Consider the following 18820-nt stretch of genomic DNA (forward strand, 5'->3'; position numbering starts at 1 on the left):
GGGTGGCGTCTTTTTCAAATTACAGCCTTTGGGAAAAGCTTAGGAGTTTGTTGGAGTCTGTGAGTGCCTGTAGTGTCAACTGGTTTACAGTGTTCAAGTCTAACGTGACTGTTTAGCGAGCCGTTGGTCGACCATATGGTAGCTAGTTGCTGATCATTGTCTGCCCTTTAGTATAAGCAGTAAGCTCCGGTGACCCTTTCTTGTGTGTTTTTGCCCTCCTGGTACGTTTTTGCTGCCTCTTTGGTCACAGTGCTTCTCACAGCCCTCCTGACCGTGTCAGAACAATGCCAGTTACAAGGGAATGGCAGTTACAAGGTCTAATGGTTTGATTAATATGGATCCGTTACCTAAGGTCACCACCGATTTGTTTTCTCAACCTAATTCCCCTGTCTCTACGGGTAGAATGGAATCATCACCAGGATCTCCCTCTCCCTCGCTTGAATCCCTGGTCCCTCGCGGGAGCTGTAGTCGTTTGTCTTAGGTCTTATCATTAAGCGCAATAAGGAGACAAAGACTCCAGAAAAACTCCCTCTACCCCACCAATAAATTTGACACAGGAGATGCCGACGTAGCTGGGATCCTCTCTTCCAAATACACCCAGCAGCCATTGAATATGGAGACTGCTTCTCATGTTGCACACGTGTGAGTGTTAACAGGGACCTGCTAGAGGGTAAGGGAATTGGCTACCCTGAAGGGACAGGGCAGGCTCTTTCTGACGCTTCTCAAATGGTGCACGATGATCTAAATAAATCAGGAAATTGGCTGCTTTTCAAGGAGCGCATCGTGCAGGATCTTGCTGCATGCACAAATGTTGCAGACTTTCGGGCATGGGCTGCTTCCCTAGATTTCAAAACTCCTGTGTTACACTTGCCGAGCATGGATAAATCCTCTCTATCTGAGCCCACCAGTGAGGAAACGTTCTCTCAAACCCCTTACCCCAGAATACGGTTCATCTAAGCTGCCAAACATGCTCAGAAATGTCTCTTGGTAAAGGTATGAATCCTCATGGAAATAGTAGCCAAGCCTGCCCTTGGCTCAGTGGGTGAAACCTGCCTAAACGTGCTTTCTTATCAGATTTCACACCTTCAAATGATATTCGTTTAAACAAGTCCTGCATGGCAATAATCGCGGACCCTACTTTAAGGAGTTTTGCCATGGATCCTAGAAACATTATACTTACCAATGTGGAAAATCCCAGGGAGTATGAGTCCAGGGAGGCGAGTAAAAACAGAATCGTAGCTTGGCTACATGGCCGTAATTGTGCCAGAACCCAGGATCTGAGAGTCCTTCGAAGGGTGCAGATTGGTAATTGGTGCTCCTTAGATAATAGACTGTATCCTTATTGGTTGTGGACTAAGAAGTTTACCCGTGTATTTTAACACAAATACTAACTTGCAGAATATGTCTCTCCAAACTAAGTCAAGGATTATTGTTATATGACTTTTTACATGATGCTTAAATCTCGGTTCTTTTGTTTTGTCTAGTGCACTGAGGCCCATGAGCGTGTTGCACTATATAAGAAATAAACTAAACTAAAAAGAATAGGCCATTTGATACAGTCAACAGCTGAAGGCATTAGCTTCACCTGATGAAACAGACCAAAGAGCCTCAAGTTGCATGAGACGGATCTCGCCAAAAAACAGCCATCATGATCGGGGAAAAAATAGGAATGCAAGAGGAGCGTGCCAATGTGCGGCTGTATTGTCCAGTATGAGCATATTTTTTGTTTGTTTTAATTTGTTTAGTTGACAAAATAAACCTTTCAAATTACAAAACAATTAATTAGATCAGATCAAGTAATTTTACATTAAGAGATGAAAAGTTTCAACAACACACAAAGAATCTAAAAAGAAGATTGATACTATATAAAATGTCATACTTCAATTTAAATAGATACATTGAGTTGGTATTTACTTGCCTATATCACATACAATAGGACACACCAGGGCTTGTCTCAACAAAATTAAAGATGAGGAATTGGTTTCAAAACAACAGTTTGATTTGTTGTATTATGTTTCTGGAAATGTAGCATCCAAGAACTGTACAATTGCTACTTTTATGGCTAATTTAGGAGATGAAAAAATTTGTTGCCAAATGTCCGTCTGCATATACAAGTTTTGTTCCTCAAAGAAGTTTTTAAAGAAGAGCTTTCAAATTGACTTCAATTGAGGACAGTGAACTATGCAGTGGTCCAAAGTCACTTTTTGGTTTGGTATTTTGCAAAATCGACACAAGTTTAGCTCCTTCGGAATTTGTTTCCTTCGGCCCAAAACATCTAGTGTTGGCCATAGATTCAAGCGGAAACAGAGGAACTTGTATCAAAGTTTAGATGTGGGGAATTTGACCAAATAATCAGCCGTGGTTCTATATGACTTTTGACCAAATAATTTGCAGTCAAAATCTTTATACGCTAGGCATTTAGCTTGATTGGCACACCAATCATGTTGATGGATCTTTATTTTGGCATGGCCTTGATTGATTAGAAGCAGTTCTAAGTCTATCGAGGCATCTGCCAGTGTATTCAAGGTGAATTTACACCAGGTCTGAGAGAACATCTGATTTCGAGTCAACAAATGAATGGCCACTTTTCCTAGGATATTTGGGTGGTTTAGGGATAAGAGACATTTTTGCAAGAAGGCACAGTATTTCCAGATGACATGAGAATACATGGATAAGGAACCCAACTCAAAATGAATTAAAGGGAGAGGGGTGCAGGCTGGAAGATGTAAAACGTGTTTCCAAAAGGAAGATTCCAATTTCTCCCACCATGAGGCGTCTTTTTGTAGTGTGGCTTCCGTTACATAGGTCAAAATTGGAATTACTTTTTGATGGTAAAAGGTCAACACATGCTTTACTGTGAACTTGCCGAATTTGCCCATTACGATTTTCGCTTGGGAGACCAAAGAGCGTAACTTGCCTCTTAATTCTGGCTCATACCATGAGTTTATCAAGGTGTCCGAGATCGTTATGCCTAGATACTTATATTGTGGAACTTTTTCAAGGACAACATTCTGTAGCTTCCAATTATATGATTTTATTTTAGAACTTGAGTTCCATTTGGATGCCAGTGTTTGGGTTTTATTTGTATTAATAATCAAATGATTCTCGTTTACATAAGTTTCTAAGTCATTTAATAGATTTTGCAGACCTATGTGAGTTTTAGAGATAAGTACGAGATAATCTGCATAAAAGAGATCGGCGATTTTATGAAGGCCCAAACGCAGAGGATCACTCTTGATGTGACTAATAGCCACTCCCAAATCATATATGAAGAGATTAAAATTTATAGAGGCAAGTATACACCCTTGTTTTAACCCTCTATGCGTGCAACATTTTGATGACATAGATCCCCCCCGTTGACCGTCAAACCTGCATGGAGGTATTGGTATGTAAAAGTACGATTAAAGCCACAAGGGATGGGGGACCGTTATATTTAACCAATTTGTTATATAGAAGATGCCGATCAATAGAGTCGAAAGCGACCCTGAAGTCAACAAAAGCCAAATATAAAGTCTGCCTCCTAGCTGCATAGTCTGACTGAAGCATGTTCAAAGTAATAATGTTTGGGATAGTGCCCAATCCAGCAACAAAACCCGCTGAAAAGGATCATTATACTGTGCTTGTGCGGACCACCTGTTCAGCTCCCGACGAGAAAATATTTTTCCTGGCGCGTCTAATAACACAATGGGTCAATAACTAGAGGGCTCTTTCCTGTCCCCTTTTTTATAAATGGGTACTATGATGAAATGTTTCCAGGTGGGTGGCAAAATATGTGTTTTATTAATAATGGAAAAAATGTTAAACAGGATTTGCGCCCACATTTCTGGATGTTCTTTCAGCATCTTGTTAGACAGCCCATCGGGGCCGCAAGCTCTAGACTTGGCTTGCTTTTTTGATGAAAAATCTAATATCATCCAGGTCAAAATGTAAATGGAACTTAGAGGGGATTGTGATGGATTCTAATGATGTACCCCCATCAGGAACTTTATATAGATTTGTGAAGTGCTTGATCCAAGCGAGTTCTGATACTTCATTAGCTTGGATGATTACTTGGGAACCAACGCTAACTTGGTTGAGTAAAGTCAAAATTTTGTCTACATTCTTATTTTGAACAGCGTTAAGTAAAAGCTGACCATCTGAGTCAAAGAGCTTGGCACGCCTAACCTTAAGACAATTTTTGTACCTGGTTCTAATGTTTATTAGTACCCGGCAAGAGTCAAGCAGAATGCAACACGCATTCTGATTGGCTCTTGCCGGGTCCTTACCCAGCCGAGAATCCTTCGATTCTCAGCCAGGACTCCAGCTGCCTTGTCCTCGGTGGGGGGGGCGTAGCAGCCCCTCGGCCATCCCCGCTCCGAGCCTCCCCACGGCTGAGAGGCTGCCTCCGCCCCCTGCTGGGGACTTGGGTAAACTACCCCACCCCACTTACCTTCTTGCTCCTGCGTCCCTGGTGGGGGACGATGGCAGCCTCCAGCAGTGTGGAGACTCCGCGCCTCCACACAGCTGGAGGCTTCCATCGTCCCCTGGCAGGGACGAAGGTACGTTTGTTTTTTTTTTTCTCCCCCCCTTCCCCTCCCTCCCACCCTCCTAACCCCACTTACCTTCTGCTTCTTTTTTTTCGGGAGCGGATGCGCTGGGAACACTTGTGTTCCCAGCGCATCCGCTCCCGAAGGCCGCCATGGAAAGGGAAAACGGACTCCCGTTTTCCCTTTCCCGGTGGCCATTTTCTTGGTCGTTTTTTTTTTTTTTTCTGTCCTGAAACGCTGCAGCTTTTCGGGACAGAAAAAAAATGCTTTCAGTGCCCCGGTCACGCATATAATGCGGGCCGGGGTACTAATAGCAATATGACCCTCGCGGCGGGGGCATTACCGACTCAGGTAATGCCCCGGGGCCTTCGTTAAGGCCCCGGGGCATTACCTGAGTCGGTAATGCCCCCGCCGCTCGGGTCATATTGCTTAACTAGGGTTTTGTGCATGATGTTAATTCGGAGATTCATCGCTTCTCGCTTTTGCGATCCATACAACCTTTTGCAGATTTTTAATTCAAGATCGAACACATGCGATTTTTGAGTTCTATTACCATGTTTTAAAAAGGTGGCATGCAATGGTATTTGAAAGGCTTGCATCATGTCAGAATATATAATATTGTTGGTACCATTATTAGAACATATTCTTGTGGCTTCATGATTCAGGCATGTGTGAAAGTTATCCAAAGCTTTTTCCAACCATCATAATCTATTACCCGCATTATTCACAACAAGATGACCTTGAGAGAGTTTCTCTCTCTCTGAGGGAAGAACACTTTGAAACCGCCATTTGGCGGTTAGTTGTTTGTGATCACTCGCAGTTGAGTCAACGATTTCAAAATCAGCGAAATCAGAAAAGAATTTAGCATTGGTATACATATAGTCAATGGTGAACGAGGATACACCTCTCCGCCAAGTCGAACCAGGGGGGATATCAGACTTGAAGGCTCCGTTTAATCTGAGCAGGCTATAGTGTTTCACAAATTGGTTCCATTTTTTTTAACCTACTTGGGTTGCTTTTAGAGCTAGCAGTCATGCAATCAAGGTTCAAATCACCTGCAATCAAAAAATGTTCTACTGAAGCGTCCAGTAGGATTAGATTTAATACTTCGCCTAGATCCTTTAGGAAGCATTCATCTGTGATCCCCATCGGGTTCCAATATACATTTACAATGGCATAGATGGTTACATGCAGTTGCAAACGGACCATTTGGATATAAGCATTAGGAGAAGCCCATGGTATAATAGTGGTGTTAGCATTAGCTTGGAGGGCTATGAGCAGGCCTGCAGTGGGCTTACCACAATGGCTTTTTTTGGCAGGTATTATTAGAACGTCATGATCATCCCAAATAGGGGCAGATGTCAACCACGTCTCTTGTAGCATTATTAGGTTGAATCTATCTAGGGAGCGGTTATTGTTATTTAGCAGATGAGTATGGCCCCTAGTATTCCAACTAATTAGGGCAAACTCTTTTGATGCATAGGGAAAGACTAGTTACTGTTGAGTGATCGTGTTTGGAAGCCTGGGCCCTTTCTGACCATTGGATAGACTTTTATAAATGATTTTTTGGAGTACCTTGGAAGTCTTTTGATGCAGCAGGTCCTGGTCATTAAAGTCAGCGTCCACTGTTAACTGAAATCCTAAATCAAAAAGCTGTTTTTTTGAAGACCACAAAGTGTTCTGGATGACTCTGGATTGTATCCAGATTCTAACAGCATGAAGGTTTGATTTGTTGCAGAATTCCACCAGGTCTAGGTCATCTGAACTGATGTCCTCCAATTGAGACACATCAGAGAAAATAGACAGAATTGACCTGCGATTTAGTGCATATTGTATGTTTGGAACAGGCCGGCATGTCATCATTAAGGAATAGTCCGCCAGGCGTTTTTGATTAAGGAGTGTGGGAATTTTATCCTTCCCAGGAACACAGAGCACTGATTTAATCGGAAATGCTTGTTTGGCATCTTTATGCATGGCAGCTTGTAACAGCTCAAGCAATTCGGGTGCAATTTCCGCAAGCAATGTACAATTTTTTTCCCGGGAGGACATCTGAGTCAGGTGATGTTGTGAGACTTCATCGCTTTGTTTAGCTGTTGTTGAATTTGATTTTGCAGCAATGGGTAGGACAGGCTGAGAGACCAGCAGGGCCTGTCTTTGTTGTGCATTAGAGGGCACAACCCTGTTGAGTGCGATCTCGGAGGAATCACTGGGTCTCTTATTGCCATGTAAGAATTAACTGCCCTTCATATTTCTTGACGGTGCAGCTCCGTGATCGAACGCTCATACAAGGCATTTTTGGGTTTGTTACTAGTCTGTGCAACATTTGGTAATGGGGAAGAGGGTGGTTGAAGGGCTCACCTGTCCGACATAACACCATCCGTTCGGACAGAGCGGTGAGATTGGCACACTTCTGCGACCTGACGGGCCCCGAACATCGCCAACGCCAGTGGAAGGGTCTGCACAATATACCGGGATCTCTAATTTCCTAGTGGACACCACGAGGAGGCAGTGACACACAGCAAATATTGATCTGTTCGGGTTCGGAGGGAGAGACCCTGCCTGTAATTCCAAACCCAAATTAACAACTGAATGGTACTAGAAGGTGGTGAAAAAGTTCATACCTAGCTCGAGAGCAGCAGAGCGCTATACAGTGTGTGGGTGGCCGGCATTTGGGATGCCATCTTTTAACGTTAGCGCAGTACTGTGAGGTCTGTGCGTCCATTGGAATGAGTCCTTGCTCAGGTATTGTTGAAAGAGCCATGTTTTAAGAGATTTGCAAAATTGGAGAATCCGAGCTGACAACGGGATCAAGTTTCATAGGGTGAGTGCATGAACAGAGAAGGATTGTTTGCGGGTCGCCCTTTGTAGCCTCTTTGGGGTGGTCTCTGAAATTAGTGGAACAAATTAAAGCAGTTCTTTAGTTCCTTTACCAGCCCATGCCTAGCTCAACCAATACTCACAGCTTTTGGGCAAGGTAGGTTCTTTGGATTTTCATGCCTCTGGGGATTGCTTTGGCAGCTTATGCATGTTAGGAAATCCCCCTTCCTTGGTTTCAGGGTCGGAGGACAAGGCAGAAGAAGTCCGATGGCGGTAGCTCGTTCCGGGCACTCTTAAAGATCTGGGTGTGGAAAAGGCGTGAGTTCATCTAGTGGCTTCCCTGGGTTCTGTGTTAGGGTGGCGTGGAGAAGCCTAGCACCAACCAACCCACACGCACTCCTACTCTGCACCTCACTGCATGCTTGCACCTCAGGTCCTCTACTTCGCCATCTCCCATAGCTCGCTTCACCTCCTTCATGCCTCGCCACTCCACATAAAGGGTAGCCTCTTTCCTTCTGCCTCTCCCTTCAGTCTCCGGCCTGTCCTCTTCCTCCTGCCCCCACCCATGACCTGACCAAGTGTTACTTGCCTCCCCTCCCTCTCCCACAACCCCCACCTGCCCTTCGCCTTCCCCCCTGCCTGAAATATGGCCGCCTTTGCATACCTGCTGTATGGGTTTTGATTCTTAGATGAAATGCTTGACATTTCTTCAGTACAGTGGGGGTTCCTTAATGTGTATTGAAACTGTTTCCTTTCTGGTCTGACTGCTTTAACTAATGTAATGCAGCAGGAAATATCTCACTTAATTGGCAGATGGTGCCAGGATGTCTTTCCCTGTGGAATGCTCAGGGCATAGCGCCATTATCTTCAGACTCCATCTGAAATGTTTTTAGTTTCCTGCTACTAGTGCTTTTTAAGGTTACTTTGACATGACCAGTGATGTTTTCTGCCATTCCTGTCAAGGTGTAATCATTTTCATTGTCCTATTTCTGCAGTATGTATGGTTCTTATCCTGTTTACAAATGTGAACGTCCACATTTGCTTGTTTTTTGCAGAGCATACCAGATGTGCCCCCTAACCCTGGTGAACTCCGGACCGAGCTGCTTGGACTAAAACCCAAGCAAACTGACGAAGAAGGGATACCCCAGAAAACTGCTGGTGTGCGCCTATGAACAACGGCCTGCCTCACAACACCTTCTAAATGCTGTTTCAAGTGTTTGGATTCACCTTGTGTTAGCAGACATTTTGCATAAGATTTTCAAGTTCTTCTTGAGGAAAGTGGGCATGTATATTACCCAGAATACCTTGCCTGTAAGATCATTTTAAGCCTGTTTGTATGTTTTTTCCTTCTGAGAAGGGATTTTAATAAATATAAAATAAAGAACAATTATACACCTGTTTCTGCACTTTTGTGTCTGAAAGTGTCTTGATGATCAGCGCTGTCACAACTCTACTTCCTATGAAAGATGGCCTTGATATGTACCACAAGAGTGGTTCACCTCCTGAGAACCTGCACACTTCCTGCTGGGCTGTCTCTGCTGCTTGCAGGCACACTTGCTGGAGCAAAGAAGAAATCCTTATGTTGTGGCCTCCCAATGATCACACAGACACTTTCTATTGTGACACTGCCTTTATTGCCAATAAAGTAATACCGCTTGCACCCAGTTGCTACATTGTGATAATTCTACTCCATGACTTACTATGTGAGAAACTAAGAGGGGTTATCATAGGGGTGATAGGCTGGCAGGATATAAGGCTTTTGCTGGTCAGAGCGCTGGGGCTGCGGTGCTGTCCATCGCTAGCCCATGCCATGAATGTCTTTTTCGCGCACCACACTCTAAGTTCCTTTCCATCCTCTCGCGAAAGGTCGGGCCGTTCTTGCGAGCTTACTCTCTACATATATCTCCTTTTGTCGGAAGACTAAAGCAGGTGGTGCTACTCCATGACAAAGTCTGTGACTCGTATTGGTCTTTTCCTCCCTCGGCGGTCAACCTTCTCGGCTTTCTTTTCTCTCTCGTATCTTGCATGTCCTCTCTGCTTCTTCCTCCTGGTCTGTTCACGCCTCCTGGGGTGTCTGGCTATACTCCTCCTGCCTCCCTGCTGTCTCCTTGCTCAGGGTTTGCGGTCTTTTGTCAATCCTTCTTTTTTCTCCCTTCTCCTTGTTCGTGCACCTGGTCCCGACTGGTGAGGCCTGGTGTTTCCTTGGGACGTCTCTCAAACAGCACCACTCGTTCCAAGTTCCATCTTCTTCCGTCCTGAGTGAGCACGTGATTAGTTCCCCTTTTTGCACACCCGAATGAGTCTGCTGAATTTGGATCCTGTGACTGGGTCTTTGTGGGTCAGCTTTATCTTTACCCAGTCTCCTTCTCGAATTACGCTGCCCTGGGGCGCCCTTCTCTTGTCATTCCACTCCTTCACGGGTGCTTTGCTCTTCTTCATTTTCCATACCAATTCTTCAATGTTGACTTCATAGTCATCTTTTGCTTGTGACATCCACAGGGAAACCAATGTGGACACTGCCCTGTGCCCTCTTAGCATCCGAAACAGGGACACATTGGTGATCCCATTGGGGGTCAGTCGGTGAACTGCCACTGCTTCCTTGACTGTGGAAAAGGGATCCATCCCTGACACTGTGGCTAGTTGCATCGCTCCCTTGATGAACCTATTGGCCCGTTCCACCAAGCAATTTGCTTGAGGATGATACATCGCCACTTTTACTTGGTTGAAGTTGTTTTCCCTCCGGAATGTGTCTATCTTGCGAGAAACTAGTCGGACACCATTGTCAGTGACCAATTCCTTGGGCAGGCCTCCTCTCTGGAAGATGCTCTTCAACACTATGATTACTGTGGATGATTTAATGTCCGGGACAAACTCTGCTTCCACCCACTTCGATGGGTGGTCTATTAGCACAATGCCGTATTTGTGCTCTGGTCTCATTGGTTCCAGTAGGCCTATGAAGTCAAGTCCTATCTTCTGCCACACTCCTTCTGCAATCTCTGTTGAATGGAGAGGCCTTGCCTCACTTTCAACCTCTTGTCGCTATTGAGACACTCGTGGCACCTTCAGTCATCATTCTTATGTCTTGGTCCATGCCCGGCCACCAGTACGACTCTCTTACTCTTCTCCTGGTCATGTAGCTTCCCAAGTGCCCTGCGTGGGCCTGACACATGATGGTTCTTCTCAACGCAATAGGCAGGATATCTTGGTCTCCTCTCATCAGCATGCCTTGGTCCTCAAATATCTTATCTGATCCTTTCCAGTACGGCCACAGGCCTTACGGGATAATTCTTTCATCCGGCCAGCCATTTCGAACCCACTGGGCGAGTTTAGCAGTGGTGGCGACGTTTGCTGCTTCCTCTCTCCTGTGTTTCTCGCTCATCTCCAGGTATTCTTTGCTTTGGAGATCTCCCAATCAAGCTACAACGCACTCGTCCTTCAGGAAGTTCTCGTTTATGTTGTTCTGCTCCGGCAGTCTGGACATGCAGTCTGCCTGTGCATTTTGCCATCCCGGGATATGTACCACTTTACATGTATATTCTTGCAGTTTTGCTGATATAAGGGCAAGGCGAGGGGTGGTTGTTCTCATCCTTTGAGGCCTAAGCATGTGTACCAACAGCTTATGGTCCGTCACCAGTTGGAATTTGGTGCCCCAGACGTATGTCCAGAAATATTCGACTGCCCATGCGCAACCCAGCATTTCTTTTTCTATTGTCGAATAGTTCATATCTGCTTTTGACAGTGCCGTTGAGGCAAACACAACTACCTGCTCCACGTCACCCTTCCTTCGGGTCACCTAGACCGTAGGAACTGGCATCTGTGGTTATGATGGTCTTCCATTGTGGGTTGAAAGGCTGTCGGCAGGGGGCATGGGTGATGCAATCCTTCACTTTTTTAAACGCCTCCTGCTGCTGGGCTCCCCACTTGTACTCAGACCCCCTTTTCATTCATTTGCGCATAGGAGCTGTGGTACAAATTTGGCATAGTATTCGGCCATTCCCAGAAATGATCTCAGTTCGTCCCTGTTGGACGGATCTAGGACTTTCACAATAGCCTGTAGCAGGTCCTTCTTGGGGCTGATGCCCGCTCTTGAGATTTTGTAGCCCAAGTACCCTACCTCGTCTGCCCTTAAAATGCACTTTTCGAATCATGGTCAGACTCCCGCTTCTTGTAGACGTATCAGCACTTCGCAAAGCACCCTATTGTGCATTTGGATGTTGGCTGCGTATACCAGAATGTCATATTGGAAGTACACTACATTGGCAATTGTCCTCAGTAGCGAGTCCATCATGCGTTGGAAAGCCGAGGCAGCTGACAACAGACCAAACGACATGCGGGTGAACTGGTATGTGCCGAAAGGGGTTATAAATGCCGTCGGGGACCTCGACTCTTTGTGTATGCCAATTTGGTGGTATGCATCCCTCATGTCAAGTTTTGAGAAAACTTTGGCCTCTTTCATTAACATTGAGGAGTGGGTAGCAATCCGTTACCACCTCGAGGTTCAGGCTGCGGAGGTCTATGCATATGCGCAGTTTGTTTGAGTGTTGTTTCTTGATCAGGACCACCAGGCTCAGCCACTCGGACGACTCTACAATTTCTATCGTCCCATCTTTGAGCATCCTGTCTAGCTGTTCCTGTAGTGGGTCTCTTGCCGTGACAGGGACCGGCCTCACTTTGTTTGACTGGGACGGCTCCATGCTTTAGTTTTATTTTATGACTGTCATGCCTGCCGGACATACCACTGGACCAGGAACAACTTCTCCATACAAGATGAGTTACGCCCATAGAACCAGTAGACCTTTTTACTCAAAATGGAGGTTGTTCGATACATTGCCCGTAAACCGACGTCTGCATTTTTCACGTTGTTAATTTTCACGTGACTTAGGTCCGTCACGTGTATCACGGCAATGCGTACATAAGCAGCGTGGAAACTCCATTCGCTGCTTCTGATTAAGTCAATTTTGGCGTTTGTAGCTGAACTCCGGACCTGCGTTCTCGCATTTCTTTCAGCAAACTTCTTTGGCCTAATTTGAGCTTGTTTTCCTCCACACACTAATTCCTGGGCTGCGTGTATCCTGTTCGTGTGCCAAATCTCCACGCGGACGCTGTCTGCAAGCGCGGCTGTCCTGAGCTGCATGAATCCTGTTCGCGTGTCAAATCTCCACGCGGACGCTGTCTGCAAGCGCGGCTGTCCTGAGCTGCATGAATCCATTTCGCGTGCCAAATCTCCACGCGGGCGATGTCTGCAAGCGCGGCTGTCCTGAGCTGCGTGAATCCTGTTCGCGTGCCAAATATCCACGCGGACGCTGTCTGCAAGCGCGGCTGTCCTGAGCTGCGTGAATCCAGTTCGCGTGTCTAATTCTTCATGCGGAAACGCTGTCTACAGGCGCGGCTGGCTTGGCTGCGTGTATGCTGTCGCGTGCAATCCTGCACGTGTTTTTCTGAACTACTTCGAACTTTTGGTACCTGTGACAGTCAACAGGTGAGATTCTTACTTTGTTCTTTGTGGGAAAGGAAGTATTTCATGAACTATTGGAAGGTGAATGTGCACAGTACATTGGACGCTATCCTGTGGTGCACCAACCCGGTATCTAGCGAGAGCCTCGTGCCGTTCGGGATAAGTCTCCCTTACTAATCTTCCCTTCTTTTGTCGTTTGTTCAACTCTTGGGACTCTTCAAGATATTGTCCTGGAATTCTTCAGTTTAGCCTTAAGGTCAGTGTCTGAATTAATCCCAATTCTGTGTTTCTTAGTATTTAACTTGGGACAGTGTCTTATGATACTTATCTATTTTAGGCATACTTCCTGTACAATTCCCACGCCCTTTCCAGTGATCCATCTCTCTGCCTGTTTTATTCAGTCAGAGAGTTGTATCATTTGGAAGGTCTAATTTGACCTGTCTTCAATCAAGTCGTGTGAAGATAGGATCCGGAAAAGCCCTACTAAATTGTATCCTTTTTTGGTTACTGTATCCTTTTCAGTTGATACTTTGGTGATTTATGACAGAATCAGAAGCCATGTAGGGTACGGATCCTATAACTGTTTTGACTCAGTTAATTTCTGACTTGAGAAATGAAATGATTACGGCACAGGATATGCTACGGCATCGAATGGATGTTATGCAAGATGCCATGCAAGTCACTCCTCAGGGAGTACAGATTCCAGCAGCCATTGCATCTGGATCTGGGACTACGACACCATCATTATCACAGGAAACTCTTAAAGTGGTTATGCCCACACAGTTTCCCTTGGCTCCTCCGGAAAGGTTCACAGGTGATCCTAAAACCTATAGAACTTTTGTTAATCAGTGCCGACTTCATTTCCTTTGCCGGCCTAATTCATTTCCTGATCTTACTACTAAAGCATCATTCGTGCTTTCTCATTTGGGGGGTACAGCTGCTGCTTGGGCAAATCCTTTATTGGAGTCAAATAGCCCCTTGTTGTACGATTGCGATGATCTTCTGGCGGCTATGAACAAAGTCTTTGATATGCGCTATGCTACTCAAGCCACAGATCTAGAGTTGTTGAATTTACAACAAGGTACTCAACCTCTGTTGGCTTACATTGCGCGATTTAACCAATTAACGGCCGAAACCCGATGGCCGGAAGACAAGAAGGCGGCTGTTTTCTACAAGGGTCTTTCAGAAGAACTCAAGGACGCTTTGTCCACGGTTCCAGTGGTTCCTACAGGTTTTTCAGAATTTCTTGATTTAATTTTACAAATTGACGCCCGAAGAAATGCCCGCAAAGGAGAGAAAAAACCTTTTCTTCCGGCACCAGTTCGTTCTGATACACCGGCACATTCTTCAAATGATCCTGAACCAATGCAAATTGGCGCAGTGAGAGGCCGGTTGTCTAAAGCCGAAAGAGAGAACCGAAAGAGAAATAATTTATGTATGTATTGCGGTTCCTCCGAGCATTTATTGGCGGCATGTCCTAAAAGACCAAATAAGCCTTCGGGAAACGCCAAAACTCGACAGTAGCAGGAGTCCCTGTGTCGAGTGTTACATCGGACTCCATTACATTTCCAGCTCATGCACCGATAGCTGTTGAGATGATGTTACGTTTCAATGATCTAGACTTGGCTTCCAAGGCTATGGGTGACTCGGGAGCCACTAATAATTACATTGATATCACATATTCCAAGAAATGTTCAATACCCCTTATAGACAAGAACAAACCTGAAACTGTTAATACGGTGGATGGATCAATCTTTATTTCCGGTATGGTAACTCAGGAGACTGTACCTATTCAGATGACTTTATCAAATGGTCATTCGGAGGAAATTGTCTTCGATGTCATTGCGGCTCCTCAATACCAAATAATACTAGGACTTAATTGGTTGACTCTTCATAATCCCGCCATAGACTGGGTTATGGGATTGATCCAATATCCTTCAGTTTTTTGTAACGAACATTTCCTTACCAGCCAGGGGGTATCAAATAAATCACATATGTTGGCCTCTATTGAGGGAATCTCTGCTATCAATGTGGTACATCAAAAAGGTACGCATATACCAAGTGAATATGCAGATTTTGCCGATGTGTTTGACAAAGGTCAGGCAGAACAGTTTCCTCCACATAGGCAATATGATTGTCCAATTGAATTGATTCCTGGAGCTAAAATTCCTACTGGTCGAGTTTATTCTTTGACTCTCAAAGAAGAAGCTGTCTTGAAAGAATATATCGATAAAGCTCTGGATATGGGATTCATACGGCCATCTCAATCGCCGGCTGCTTCTCCTTTATTCTTTGTTCCAAAGAAGGAAGGAGACCTAAGGCCTTGCATTGATTACAGGGCTATTAATGACATCACCATAAAGAATCAGTATCCTTTACCATTGATTAATGTCCTGTTAGACCAATTAGGAACTTCCAAGTACTTCTCTAAATTGGATTTGCGCGGCGCTTACAATCTGGTTCGCATTCGTGAAGGAGACGAATGGAAGACCGCTTTTAAGACACGGTACGGCCTTTACGAATATTTAGTGATGCCTTTTGGTCTTTGTAATGCTCCAGCCACATTTCAGTTCTTCATGAACGATGTCTTCAAAGATATGATGGATCAATTCGTGGTGATTTACTTGGATGACATTTTGATATATTCATCATCCTTTCCAGAACATGTTAAACACGTCTCAGCTGTCTTACAAGGACTTGGAGAGAATAAACTTTTTGTTAAAGTCGAGAAATGTGTTTTTCATACACAAGAAGTGGAATTTCTGGGTTATGACATTACCAATGATGGTGTTCGAATCAGTCATTCTAAAGTGAAAGCTATATTGAATTGGCCTATCCCACACAATGTCAAGTCACTACAGTCATTTCTAGGATTTGCGAATTTCTATCGCAGATTTATTCGTTCTTTCTCCAAAACAGTGGCCCCATTGACAGCTTTAACTAGCTCTAAAATTCCATTCTGTTGGAACCAAAATGCCCAAGCTTCCTTTGAGAAGTTAAAAGAAGCATTTACAACTGCACCTGTACTTCAGCATCCTGATCCGGATGGTCAGTTTATCGTTGAAGCAGACGCATCCAGTGTCGCTACAGGAGCAGTACTCTCGCAGGTTTGTGCAGAAATTAAGGAGCATCCAGTTGCTTTCTTTTCACGTAAACATACCCCTTATGAACAGAACTATACTGTCACTGAGCGTGAATTACTTGCAATCAAAGATGCTTTCCGAGAGTGGAGACATCATCTTCTTGGGGCCAAACATCAGGTGATGGTGTATTCCGATCATAGAAACCTTCAGTCATTTAAAACTATGAAATGTCTCACAGCTAGACAGGCCAGATGGCATGTTTTCTTTGCTCAATACGATTTTCAAATTACTTATCGCCCTGCCAGACAACATGTCAAATCTGATGCTTTGTCTCGCATCGGTGAAGAGGTGAAAGAAGAATCATCGGTACAAAATAAGCTGTTGGCAGATCACGTGATATGTAGTTGTTCTGCACAACCTTCTCTAAAAAATGAACTACAGGAGTGGGTGAAACTAAATCCACAATTGATCCAAGAATTGAACATTGGTTTATACAATGGTTTGCCTTTTAAAAAAGGAGTACTCTATCTACCAACTGATACCATTCAGAAAAAAGCCCTCAGTTGGGGTCATGATTCTTTGATTGCCGCCCATCCTGGACAGAAGAAGACTCTAGAGCTATTGAAAAGATGGTGTTGGTGGCCGTCTATAACACAAGATGTTATAAATTATGTTTCAACATGTTCGGTATGCAGTCAATGCAAGACTACTCCTGGCAAACCAGTGGGTTTACTCCAGTCTCTACCAGTTCCCAAAAAACCATGGGACATGATATCAATGGATTTTGTGGTTGCACTTCCAAGAAATAAAGGCTACGATACCATATGGGTGGTGGTGGACTACTTTACAAAATTGGCGCTTTTCATTCCCTGTATTGGTGTACCAACAGCTGCTGGTCTGGCTGATTTATTCATCCGGCATATATTCCGGTTTTTTGGTCTACCTTCAGTGATCATCACTGACAGGGGATCACAATTTGCGTCACGTTTTTGGAAGGCACTAAATTCGGCCTTATTATTTGATGACAGGTTGTCTAGTGCTTATCACCCTCAAACGGATGGACAGACTGAGAGAGTCAATAGCACTATGGAACAATATCTGCGATGTTTGTGCTTGCAGTTTCAAGTCAATGTTTTGCCGGCAGCAGAGTTCGCCTATAACAATTCCTATCATAGTGCTATAGGTACTTCACCTTTCTATGCTTTGTATGGGCAACACCCACGTTCCATTCCTTTTGACTCCAGTTTGTCTTTGGATACTCCTGCAGAAGGACGTACTTTTAGGGATCTTAAAAGTCTACAGAAAAAAGTTGAGCAGCAATTGGAACAAGCTAAAAAACGAGACAAGTACTATGCCGACGCTCATAGAATTCCTGCACCTGTCTACAAAGCAGGAATGAAGGTATGGCTGTCCACAAAAAACTTGAGAATACCCGGCAAAAGGAAATTGTTGCCTAAATACATTGGGCCATATGAAGTTCTCCAAGTTATAAATCCGGCTGCTGTCCGTCTGGCTTTGCCACAACGGTGGCGAGTGCATCCCGTTTTCCACGTATCGCTCATCAAACCGTGTTCGGATGCTACTAGATTACCTGTACGGCCTGTTGCTATTTCAGTGAAAGGGTCTGACGAATATGAAGTGCATGACATTCTGGACATGAGGTTGCGGTCTGGAAAACCATTTTATCTGGTAGATTGGAAAGGTTATGGTCCCGAGGATAGATCCTGGGAACCTCTGTCGAACATTCATGCCCCTGCTTTATTAAGGCGATTCCACTCGAAAAGGGGAGAAGCTGCTCCTTTGGGGGGTGGCACTGTCATGCCTGCCGGACATACCACTGGACCAGGAACAACTTCTCCATACAAGATGAGTTACGCCCATACAACCAGTAGACCTTTTTACTCAAAATGGAGGTTGTTCGATACATTGCCCGGAAAACGACGTCTGCATTTTTCACGTCGTTAATTTTCACGTGACTTAGGTCCGTCACTTGTATCACGGCAATGCGTACATAAGCAGCGTGGAAACTCCATTCGCTGCTTCTGATTAAGTCAATTTTGGCGTTTGTAGCTGAACTCCGGACCTGCGTTCTCGCATTTCTTTCAGCAAACTTCTTTGGCCTAATTTGAGCTTGTTTTCCTCCACATGCTAATTCCTGGGCTGCGTGTATCCTGTTTGCGTGCCAAATCTCCACGCGGACGCTGTCTGCAAGCGCGGCTGTCCTGAGCTGCGTGAATCCTGTTCGCGTGTCAAATCTCCACGCGGACGCTGTCTGCAAGCACGGCTGTCCTGAGCTGCGTGAATCCAGTTCGCGTGCCAAATCTCCACGCGGGCGCTGTCTGCAAGCGCGGCTGTCCTGAGCTGCGTGAATCCTGTTCGCGTGCCAAATCTCCACGCGGACGCTGTCTGCAAGCGCGGTTGTCCTGAGCTGCATGAATACAGTTCGCGTGCCAAATCTCCACGCGGGCGCTGTCTGCAAGCGCGGCTGTCCTGAGCTGCGTGAATCCTGTTCGCGTGCCAAATCTCCACGCGGACGCTGTCTGCAAGCGCGGCTGTCCTGAGCTCCGTGAATCCAGTTCGCGTGTCTAATTGTTCACGCGGAAACACTGTCTACAGGCGTGGCTGGCTTGGCTGCGTGTATGCTGTCGCGTGCAATCCTGCACATGTTTTTCTGAACCACTTCGAACTTTTGGTACCTGTGACAGTCAACAGGTGAGATTCTTATTGTGTTCTTTGTGGGAAAGGAAGTATTTCATGAACTATTGGAAGGTGAATGTGCACAGTACATTGGACGCTATCCTGTGGTGCACCAACCCGGTATCTAGCGAGAGCCTCGTGCCGTTCGGGATAAGTCTCCCATACTAATCTTCCCTTCCTTTGTCGTTTGTTCAACTCTTGGGACTCTTCAAGATATTGTCCTGGAATTCTTCAGTTTAGCC

This window comes from Ambystoma mexicanum, chromosome 12, assembly GCF_040938575.1.
Source record: "Ambystoma mexicanum isolate Mex_15411 chromosome 12, UKY_AmexF1_1, whole genome shotgun sequence".
Classification (NCBI taxonomy): domain Eukaryota; kingdom Metazoa; phylum Chordata; class Amphibia; order Caudata; family Ambystomatidae; genus Ambystoma; species Ambystoma mexicanum.